Source organism: Oncorhynchus nerka, linkage group LG17 (assembly GCF_034236695.1).
Source record: "Oncorhynchus nerka isolate Pitt River linkage group LG17, Oner_Uvic_2.0, whole genome shotgun sequence".
Classification (NCBI taxonomy): Eukaryota; Metazoa; Chordata; class Actinopteri; order Salmoniformes; family Salmonidae; genus Oncorhynchus; species Oncorhynchus nerka.
In genome coordinates, this window is record NC_088412.1 from 16,104,217 (window position 1) to 16,116,673 (window position 12,457).

A 12,457-nucleotide genomic window follows, 5' to 3' on the forward strand; every position below is an offset into this window, starting at 1 on the left:
GAGTAATAATTGGGTTTTGTTTAATCCTATCAATAGAATTGAGTTGATGATTAAGTTGCGCTACCCAGTAATGTGATTTAAGGTTAGGGAGGCCAAACAGCGTTTAACAGCTGTAGTTTTTATAACTAATATTTTTCCATAGAAATGTGCCTATTACTGCTATTAGGCGAGTAAAGGTTTTAGCGGGGATTTTAACCTTTCTGGGAAGGGGGTTCCGCTAGTGAAATTGCAGGGCACGAAATTCAAACAACAGAAATCTCATAATTAAAATTTCTCAAACATACAAGTATTATACACATTGTTGAAGTGCACTTTCTTAACTTTGTTTGGTATACAGTATTTGTAAGGTCTTAACCATGCATTTTTCCAGACAATGTCAGGAATAAGCATGTTCCAGAAAAACTTTTCTCTCGTTGTAAGTTGGTTTTGTGAATGAAGAATTTGTCTTACATATTTATCACAACAAGATTTCTCAAGTAAGCCCACGCCTTCCAATCTGAGTTCTGGATAAACTTTGTGATCAGTCCCAAAATTAAGATGACTTTTCATAAGTGTAGTTAGACCACTGGGAACGGCTTTGATCACAGAAATAAACTCTCTGAAAGGTATTGGAAACTCGTTCGATGTTATAAATTGTTCATATGTGAGAATATTACCTTTGTTGTCAAAAATATCAAGGACAAAGTCAATATTCCTCTCATGCCAGCTGGGGTAGAACAATTACTTATTCCTTACAGTTATGTCTGAATTATTCCACAAAAGAGCTTTATGAGGGCAGGAAACATATTTTGCAGGCCAGTAAAGCTTGTTGGTGAAACCTAGCCAATTTAGCAGGTAATTTTTCAGGAATATAATTACATTTCAGTAAAAATTGAAGACCTCCCAATTTATTAAATACATTATTTGGAATGAAATACCATATTGAATCAGTATCGAGCAAACATTTTTTCAACCAGTTTATCTTGAAAGTGTTATTTATGTCAACAAAGTCCAACACTTCTAGAACGCCTTCAGCTCTTTGGTTAGAAAGGACATATTTTATTAGTTTGTGAGACTTATTTTTCCAGATGAAGTCAAGAAAGGTCTTATTGATCTCTTTTCAAGTAGCTGGATTTACACATAACGATAATGATGGGTACACAAAACGAGACAGTCCCTCTGCCTTGGACAGAAGTACTCTCCCAAGTATAGAAAGATCTCTTTGTAGACAATTATTAAATATATTTTCTAGTTCTCTTAATTTTAGGAGAGAAATTTAAATGTTGTCTGACTAAGTGGTTTTTTGACAGATGTATTCCTAAATATTTAACACAGTCCTTTACAGGAATATTTTCAATTCCTTTATCATCAGAGTCAAATAAACATAAGATTTCACATTTAGAAACATTCAGCATTAATCCTGATGCAATATAAAATGCAGTTATAGCATTAAGGGCATGTGCGACCTGGTCTTTGTCTCTTAAGAAAAGAGTAGTATCATCAGCCAGTTGGGAAATTTTGATTTCTTTGTTAAAAATGGTTAAGCCATACAAATTTGCATTATTCAGAATATCTAGAGATAGATACCAGATCCATATCTTGTTGGGAAAGGAAGGGGCGATGACGGCAAATTTGACCCACATTCAGAATTTCAATCGTTGTTTGGAAGATCGCCTGCCCTATTAGTTCTGTTATACTCACAGACATAATTCAAACAGTTTTAGAAACTTCAGAGTGTTTTCCATCCAATAGTAATAATAATATGCATATATTAGCAATCTAGGACAGAGTAGGATGCAGTTCACTATGGGCACGCAATTCATCCAAAGTGAAAATACTGCCCCCTATCCTCAGCAAGTTTTAACACCCAAGTAATGCATGTATCAGTCCACTTAAATGCGTAGTTGTCTTTGATACTGGATCATCAACAAATGTCATCATAGCAATATTTTTCCCAAAGTTAATTTTATAACCTGATGTAAGCACCATATTCACCTATTAATTTGAATATATTTTGAATCGTTGTCTCAGCCTCTGTTATGTACAGGATGACATTGTCTGCATATAGAGATATCTTGTGTTCATTTGGCCCCACCTGCAGACCATGAATGTTTCTGGCACTTCGAATAGCTTCCGCCAGAAGTTCTATACTAAGGGCAAATAACAGTGGTGAGAGACAATCTCCTTGACGATTTCCTCGTTGTAGCGAAAAGGAATGCAACATATTCCCATTAGTTCTAACAGATGATTTGGGACTTGAATATATCAGCTCTATCCATTTCAAAAAGCGCTCCCCAAAACCAAACGTCTTTTAACGTTGCTAAAAGAAAGACCAAGTCGACGCGGTCAAATGCCTTTTCAGCATCAAGAGATAGCATAACTGTTTGTTTGAGTTGAGTCTTAGAGTAATTGATAATATTCAGAAGTTGTCTAATATTCGACGTTGAGTGACATCCTTTAATAAACCCGGTTTGATCTGGATTGATTCATTGTGTTACTACTTCCTCCATTATTTTTGTTTTAATCTTAGTAAGGATTTTAGAGTCACTATTTAGTCAACTTACTGGTCTATGGGAAACACAGTCTAGTGGGTCTTTACCTGGCGTCTTTAACAGGGTGATGACAGCAGCTTCAAATGTGTGAGAAAGTCCCCCAGAGAGGAAACATCTTTAGGTTTCTTGTATAGAGTCTCGTAGTACTCAGCAACTGTCTTATGTATTTCTTTGGGACAAGAAGTAACTTTGCCCTGCACAGCTGCACAGCTGATATTGGGAATACAATGTTCAGCTGCATCCTTTTTAAGTTGCAGTCCAAGAGGTTTTCCTGGTTTGAGAATAGTATTTATTTTGGGCAAATTGTACAGAACTCTCCACTGTGTAAGTAAGAAGCATATTAAGCTCACCTTTCGTTGCAGTCAACTGAATTAGTGTCCCCATCCCCTTTCTTAGGTCTTTCTTCTAATTGGGAGATTTCTCTCTCCATCTTCTCTAGTTTTTGTATACATACTTTTCTTTGCAGAGATGAATAGGCTATTATTTGACCCCTAAGATAAGCTTTAGCACTTTTGCATTAAAGGGTTGGGCTGATACCTTCTGTTGAGTTAAATTCCAAAAACGTTGTAAGTTCAGCTTGAATAACCTTTAGAAAAGAAGTTTCTCCAAGAAGAGAAGCGTTTAGCCTCCACCTGTATGTATCAGGTTGTCGATCTTTTAACTTTAGTTTTAGGGATACCGGACTATGATCTGAGATGGTGATGTCATTGATAATACAGTGTTCTACCTGATGAGCTTAAGGTCTGAGTGATAAGAAAAAAGTATATCCTAGAGTAAGTGTCATGAGGATTTGAAAAGAAAGTATAATATTTTGTTGTTGGGTTTAACTTTCTCCAAATATCAATAAGCCCTTGTTCTTCATAGTGAAGTTGAACTGCTATAGACTGCTATAATATGGGACCACCTAGTCGTGACTTGTCCAAATGTGGAGTAAATGTGCAATTAAAGTCACCTCCAACGACACAATGTGTATTTGAATGCTTAGCAATCTCTAAGAAACATCTATTCATAAATTGTGGGTAATCATCATTTGATGCATACAAATGACCAAAAGTAATATTCATGCCAAATAATAGGCCCTGAACAATAACAAACCAACCCCATGAATCAGTTACCTGATCTTTCAATGTATTAACCAACATACAAACACCATTTCTTTGGTGGAGTGAGAGGAGAAAAAGGTCTGACCTACCCAATTCCCGTTTAAGCTTGTGCTTAAGTTTGCTTGCGTTTAAGTTTGTGCTCCTCATCTGATAAGTGGGTCTCCTGGATGAGGGCAATGTCACAATCCATTTGTTTTAGCTCTGTCAATATTTTTTCCATTTAACCACATAGTTTAAGCCCTTCACGTTATAAATCAAAATGTTAAGTGACTTCAGTTTAAAGTGTCAATATAAAAAACTATAGATCTTTATTTGAGTTGACCTTTTCCTTGTACCCAAAACTGCAGACAGAAATGCTCCTTTGTTTTTAATTTCAATACAAAACACACAGAGAAAGAACAAGAACATCAACAGGAAAACAAGTGTCTCCACTAGAATAAACAGTGAAATTAAAAGTAGACTGCCACATTCCTGGGTGGCAGAACTTGGTGGTGTGGTGTTCTTTAAACAAGGGGGTTCTTCACAAGACCCAGTAGTGGGGCAATTGTAGAAACTAAGTAACAGTTCGGCCTATATTATAGTATGTCTGACTTAATATTTATCAATAGACAATTTAAACTTCAGCGACCTATCATTTAAAGAGTAGCCTGGATGCAAAAACACATAAATTAGAAATAAAAAAGGGGAAAAGCCCATAAAGAGACCCGCATGGATGAGACTCCATTAAAAACTATGAAATATAGCCCCATAGCCTATTAAATGTTTTCCCAACTCAAGTAATATTAAGAGAACAGAATGCAAAATACAAGCATATGTGGGCAGGCTAACTGTCTCTCCTTCTAAAGCAGGCTGTCCTAAACAGTAAGGGTTAAATGCTGGAAATTAAATGTAATCCTAAAGCCTTGTATAAATAAATAAAGGATCAGCACATTTTACGCTAATATTTTGACTAACCTACACTTGGGTAGCCTATATGTAATTGCCATAAAACAAGGTAAAACATTGATAATCTTTACTCTATAGCTTACTAAAAGAGAAAGTAGGAATGAGGAAAGCAGGCTATTATTCTGTTTTTTCCAGATTGAATAATTACCTTATCATCCCAACAAACTGTAGGTCAAAGATTGATGAATTAGTCCTCTAATAATATCCCAATTATGAGCATAAAACCAGGTAGTTTCAAGTCCTTTAGGAGAAGGGGTTGCTTCAGTAGTCAATGTGGACTGGACAGTTTTACACAGTAGATTTAGGCTCCTTCTTAGGCCTAGGGTCCTTCTGTCTCTTCTGGGCCCAACAATTTGCCACATTGTGGGCATATTTTCCTGACCCTGTCCTCGAATCTGGAAGGTGGTGTAATCCCAATGGAGCTCAGGAAGGACTCGACATCAGTTACAGAATCCAAGATGTGGGTCTTGCTCTCATGGGTGACAAGCAGCTTCGCATACTCTCATCAGAGAGTATGTGATGTTGTCAGCTGCCAGTTCTCTCTTGATCCCCTCATAATCCTTTTTCTTCCACAATAGCTCTGCAGAATAGTCATTGAAGATAGATATGCGTTTGTCTTTGTAGAATAGTTCTCCCTTGGTTCTCGACAGCTGCATTATATCCTGTTTCGTTTCGAGATGAGCCAGCATAGAGAGGGCATCTTGTCCACAAATGTAGACATTTTCTGCCCCCTTTCTGCATTGGTTTCGACCCCAAAAAGTATAATATTATTACGACGCAAAAAGTTTTCCAACAAGTCTCCCTTCTTTTGCAATTCCTCTACCTGGCCCATCAGGTAGCTAATAGCCTGGTATTGTTGTATTAACTTTTCGTCATGTTCCTCATTCTTCTTTTCAATACGGGTCATCCGTTCCTAGAGTAGCTTTCGTGGCATCGATAGAGATTGACATTTTGCTGAGTGGGGTGAGAGAGTAATAGGATACGGCGCCTGTCAAATTTGATTGATTTGACCTTATGACCTGATGACCTGTACAGAATATGTGCCCCCGCCCCGCCCCCCCTGTTCGTGTGGTCATGTGTTAGAGGGTGTTTGAACTTTTGGGCCCATGCCCCCCCTCCACCCCCAGTTTTATCTCCCTTATGGTTGTTATCTATGAAGCAGGAATGTCTGGGGCTATAGATAGCGCTGGGGCCTCAGCATTATAAATGTCCAGAACAAGGCTTTCGAAACCCAGAACCGTAAACCCTATTTTTTAAACATGGATTTTGCGATCAGTGGCAAAGCTGTGATGACTGTAGCCTCGGAGGCAGGACCGCGTCTGAAACATCGAGAAAGGGCAAAGTATACAGCCGCAATATACGATGCACCAAAAAAGCGGTTTTTAAACGTGTATAGAACCCAGATACCGCCCGCAACGGCGCTGAAAGATGAAGTGTTGATGTCTAATGGACAGCATTGGGGGCATCTGTTTGATTACTTGGCCTGTAGCGTGAAACTCTATACGTTGGCCGAAGGAGAAGAATATACCGACCAGAAATTAGGCGTGACTTATGATGTTGAAGACTGGACGGTTTTTCGACAGGTTTTGTGTCCCGAACTGAGCCGTATCACCAAGGGTTACAGCTTGTTCACAGGCTACGAGACCCGTTGGGAAGGTACCCGGACACCTCAGGAAGAGTATTTCACAGAGTTAAATTACAACGTATAAATGGACGGCCTTGCGGGTGCGTGGAATTTTACGTCAGCACCGCGGAAATCCGAAACCAAAACATCAGGGCTGGCGGTTCGGACGGGATTTCCGGCTTCGAATGCTTATACCCCTTAAAAGCTGGCCTTTAATGGAATTGCAAATGTTGGAGCTGTTGGACTCTCTGTTTGTACAGAGCCAAAAGCGCCAGAGCATTGTACGGATAAAGAAGTGCATAATATATACGAATCCTGAGGATTACGACTCAAAGCAACCCCAAGAAGATACAACGTCAGGAGAGGCAGCCCCAAAGAAAGCGAGGTAAGCTGTGTTGTTAACCCCGCCCAGATACCCCGAGGGTTGGTTCAAGAATAAAAGGCTGGTTCTTAAAACCTACAGTTCTTAACCTACGCATTGACCATGGATATTCCTAACGCATACCCGAACTCCGAAACGGCCTGGGCTCCCGACACTAAGGATTGTATGCCTCGCAGCCCTCCATTCTACTCCCCCTGGCAAGACCCTCGACACCCCTACCTGTACACAACCTGAGGACGTGTTTGATGGGGTGGTCAGTACTATTTTTGTTGACACAATCAAGGCCTCAGTAGCCGCGCTTTTAGACGTGGTGATTGGAGAATATATACGAGAACAATGCATCGGTTGTGAGATTAATCACCCCAGCCAGCAAAGGCACCCCTGCCTATACGATCCCCCAAGATACTACTTCTTCAACAATTTTGAGGCGCTGGTGAAAAGACTTTGGTCCCGCCGGTTTATACCATCGCTGGTCAGAGCCCTGGAGGCGATGGGCCTTGTGCCGTCTATCCCCAGAGTTTACGGGGTAACCGAAGCGTTCCTACACGAGCTGAAGGAGGCGATTCACATACACCAGAAACTCAAAGAAATCCGACACACCCTGGTGGAGGATAACAAATACAGGGAGGCTGTGGTGTCGGATGTGTTGGCTTTCTGGCTCAATAAACCCCAAGAGCCCGAGTGACATTTTTGTTATTTAGATGTAGAGCAATGGGTAACTATATGTATACGATGTTAGATAGAATAAATACATTTTTTCTTTTGAGAGAACTTACAAGTGTTATGCATCAAATTATTGAAAATAAAGTGAACAATGTCTCGTCCCCCCCAATTCCGGGGCTAATGTAGAGCGTGTTTTGAAAATGGACCAAATCATGACTCATGTACGCCATGCTGGCGAGGTTCTACAATGGACACAAATGGTAACCTGGCTTGGTGGTGATTCTGAAGAACTAGAAACAACCTTGTCTAAGATTTTACTTTATTTGTTTGAAACACCCTTTAATTGTACCATGTATCATATTTGTTGTTTATATACTTTTATAGCGGATGTGTCTGTTGTAAAAATTCAGCGAAACAAACCTGTTAATCTAACCCAAATATACAAGGTTTTACATGATTCGATCATAGAGAAAGGGGGGGCATGTATCCTGCAACGAATTAGGGATTGTCTGTATACGTAATACCTAATGTTTTCATGAAAATAAAAATCCCAAAAATGAAAATGAAATGTTGTTGTTATTTGAAAGTGGCTCATTAACATTATTGTACCTCAGAGAGGCAAGAAGGATGGCAGAGCAGATTTTGAAAAACATTTATTATAATCCCTCTAACCCGGGGTCTTATGGTGGTAAGGAGCGTTTACAGCGCTTTAGCCGAAGAAACAGGTCACAGGTTAAGCGATGCTAAAGTCACTGAGTGGCTATCCGAACAAGATGCGCACACTCTACATAAACCCGTGAGAAAACATTTTCCTAGAAATAGAGTTTTTTCTACACACCCATTGTCCCAATTTCAGGCGGATCTATGTGACATGCAGGCCCTTGCAGATAAAAATGAAGGAAACCGCTACATGCTAACGGTCATAGATATTTTCTCTAAAATAGCTTTTGTCCGGGTCTTAAAGAATAAGAGCGGCGCTGAGGTGACCAGGGCATTTGCCTCTATCTTGAAGGAAGGAGGCGCCCCCAAGAAAGTGCAGACCGATGGCGGAAAATAATTTTTTAATAAGACCTTTCAGAAACTAATGAAAAAGCACAATATAGTACATTTTGCTACAGGATCGGATTTGAAAGCTTCTGTGGTTGAACGCTTTAACAGGACTCTGAAGGAGAGGATGTGGCTCTATTTTACAGCGCACAACACGCATAGATATATCGATATAGTTCAAGATTTAGTAATTGCGTGTAACAATAGTTATCATAAAAGTATAAGGATGAAACCCTCCGAAGTCTCTTCGGAAAACTCTTTTCAAGTCTTTAAAAATCTGTATGGTTTGCTCCCTCTTCGCCGTAAGAAAAAAAATACATTTTAAATTTATTGTGGGGGACTTGGTTCGTATATCCAAGTTGAGGGGTGTTTTCGATAAAAAATACGTGCAAGGATACAGTGATGAGCTTTTCACGGTTACAGAATGTCTGCCGCGCATACCCCCGGTCTACATATTAAAAGATTATGACGGGGAACTTATAAAGGGATCTTTTTATGAGTAGGAATTACAGAAGGTAACGGTTGGTAAAGACAAGGTGTTTCACGTAGAGGAGATTCTAGATCAAAAGAGAGAGAAAGGTCAAAAATGGGTGCTGGTCCGCTGGAAAAACTGGCCGCTAAAATTCAACAGCTGGGTATTAGAGAAGGATGTAGTGGAGGCATCAGGGGTTAATTTAAACCCCCATGTATGATAAAATACATCCTCATTCGGGTGTACAACGGAGGGCATAATGGAACACAGCGGCTTCTACCTGACTCTCCCCAGTAATGCGTCAGCACACATATATCGTAATAATCAGAGTTCTAATTATACAACCAATTTTCCAAAGCCTATAGAGTTATCAGAGGCCTGGGAAGTAGGGCTCAGCGAGATTACATACCCCCATAGCTGGTATAATATCAAAGATAAGGACCGGGAATTTTATTTCAAAAAGTTAACGGAACCTGCTAAATTTATTAAGGTTAAAAAAGGGTTCTATAGAACCGTCGAAAGGCTCGTCTCCGAGTTGAATGAACGGCTATCGCAGAACAGTATGGAAATATTCCTGATGTACAACCCTATAAATAAAAGGGTACAAATCTCAGGAGATGCTTCCGGGGGGATAAAGACCAGTGGTAATTTAGCCTACATGTTAGGGATGGGGCCCAATACATGGACGTATGTGAGAGATAAATTATTCCCATTCCCCGCGGATATACATGCAGGATTTTACAACATATTTGTGTATACCGACATCATATCCTATCAAAGGGTCGGAGACAGCTGTGTGCCACTCCTGAGAACGGTTCATATAGATGGAAAGGATGGGGACATCGTCACTGTCACCTACGACAAGCCACACTACGTACCTGTAAGCAAGAAATATATTGAAAACATTCTTGTTGAGCTTAAAACGGATCAGAACGAAAACATTGAATTTACTTATGGTAAAACGATTGTAAAACTCCACTTTAGACCAACCAAAACCTCTCTACATATATAATATTAGTATTATATATTTTATGTACATAATACATCTAAATTAAAATTATTGAACACCGACATCTCGACCCTAACAGGTATGTCACATACTATGTGGATCAAGTGGGTAATGGGTTACCAGGATATTATGGATCGCCCACCATGTATGGTTCGGGGATCGGAGGGATATTTCGTAATCTCTTTAGGATGGTTTTACCGTTTATGAAGAGAGGCTTCAGCATAGCCAAACCACATTTAAAATCAGCAGCAAAAAATATAGTAAGTGAGGTTGTCGCCAATGTGATAAACAGAAGGGCGTCACCAGATGTCGAGAGTCAAGAAGGCTCGGGGTTGATGATGTTGTCTCGAAGACCGAATAAGAGACCGCCAGGTATAAGGCGAAGACTTGAGCCTAAAAAACGGCGGTTAACGGTTAAAAGAAACTCAGTTAGTCAAAGACGGGGTAAAGTGAGGAGGTCTGGACCAAAAACGGTAAAAAGAATACTCGGAAGTATTTTCTAAAAGAACAAGCACCATGGCTCTTTTACACCGCATGTCCTCTGAAGCTATAAAAACAGAGCTCGATCTTTTCACGGCCCCCTTAACCCAACATTCAGTAGAGAGGTCCAGTTATGTGGAGATAGCCCCACTCTCTGCCATTACAGACAACGGCCCCATAGAGTTTTTCATACCAGGCAACGGTGACAACTATCTGGACCTCAACAACACCTTGGTGCATTTGCGTCTAAAAGTAACCAAAAGAGATGGTACTGATATTGCAAACGATGCCAAAGTGAGTCTCATTAATTACCCAGTGGCCACCATCTTCTCCCAAGTGGATGTGACTTTGGGGGAACGGCTAATCAGTCAAAGCAGTGCCACATACCCCTACCGTGCCATCATGGAATGCTTACTCAACTACTCTGAAGACACTCTCAAGACCCAATTCAGCGCAGGGCTTTTTAGCAAGGATACTGCAGGAGGCTCTATGGAATCGACAGACCCATCCACAGGTGCAAATAAAGGCCTGGCCGCCCGGGCTCGCTACTGTGCAGAATCTCGAGAGTTTCATCTGCTAGGCCCTATACACTCTGACATTTTCTTTCAAGAACGTTTACTCTTAAATGCGGTTGATTTAAGACTAAAATTAACCAGGGCCAAGGATGAGTTTTGCCTAATGTCTGCAACGGATGGGGACTTTAGCTTAAAAGTGTTGGGGGCCACGCTTTTTATTTAAAAAGTATCGGTATCTCCGGCAGTTCGTCTGGGTCACTCACAGGCTTTGCTGAAAGGAAATGCCCTTTACCCTCTCCAAAGAATTACCATGAAAACCTTTAGCATACCTGTGGGCAGCAGAATCTGCAGTCAAGAAAACCTATTTCTAGGCCCTTTACCGCGATACGTAGTTATAGGTTTGGTTGATCACGCCTCCAATACGGGCAGCTTAAATAAAAACCCCTTTAATTTTCAACACTTCAATGCAGAGTATGTCGCTCTGTGTCAGGACGGACGTCAGGTCCCTGCTAAGGCTTTCCAACCGCAATTTAATAACAACATATCTGTGCGAGAATTTTACAATCTATTCCTGGCTACCGGGAGGCATCTAAAAGATCTCTTTTACCTATTGACAGAAATGATTTTGCCGAGGGTTACACAATGTATGCTTTCAATTTATCCCCAGATGATGACACCTCAGGAAATCTTTCTGTGGTGTCCCAAGGTAACCTCAGGCTGGAAATGCGTTTCCGTACACCTTTAGCCTGTACGGTTAGCATGATTGTTTATGCCTGCTCTGATTCAATCTTGGAGGTGAATAGCCGAAGACAGGTTTTAGTAGATTATTATTAAGGATCGTTGAGCAAAAGACATGAATACCCAAGAGTTGGAAGGGCTGATGAGCCGACTGATTGGAAAACAATTTTGCGGAGTATTGGCTTGTGATGAATTACCTATGGAGAAATGGAAGGTGCGGCCTGCAATGTTTATTGTCAATACCCATCCTAAAAACATGCCGGGTGAACATTGGCTAGCTGTGACCTTAGAAGAGGAAGGAGGAAGAAAAATCTCAACTTTTTTTGATTCCTATGGTTTCCCACCCGGTTTTTCACATTTCCCCAAATCTAGTAAAGAATTTCTGACCAAAAATGGCTCAAAGATATACTACAATATCAAACAGGTGCAAGATACCCTTTCAACGACATGCGGTCAACACTGTGTATTCTACCTATGCCAAAGAGCCCGGGAGTTTCTTTTGAAGATGTTATGTCTCTTTATAAGGATGATTTAAGAAGTAATGATAAAGTTGTAGCTTGTTTTGTTAGAAAATATCAAAAGTGTTCAAATGTGTATCCTCTAAGAACGTGTAATCAAGGCGTATGCTCACGCCAAATGTTTCAAGAATGCCACAAATGTTAAATTGCTTATTTTTCAAATAAAATTTATTGAATTTAATCATAGTCATTCAAAAGTCATTCAAAAGGCTAACCACCCAGAGAGATCGGGATTAGGGAAAGGTCCAGAGGCGTTCAGGGGGGTAAATGGGTTATCGTCATTCATTTCATAAGGATGCGAGGGTTTTGGGGCATCTTTAGGGGTGCTGTATCTCGGTGACGGTTTGTGTTTTAAAGAGTGAATCTGTTGCCGAATCTTATAGTTGGGTACACCCGAGAGGGGTATGTTGAGGCTGGCCAGGGCCTTAAG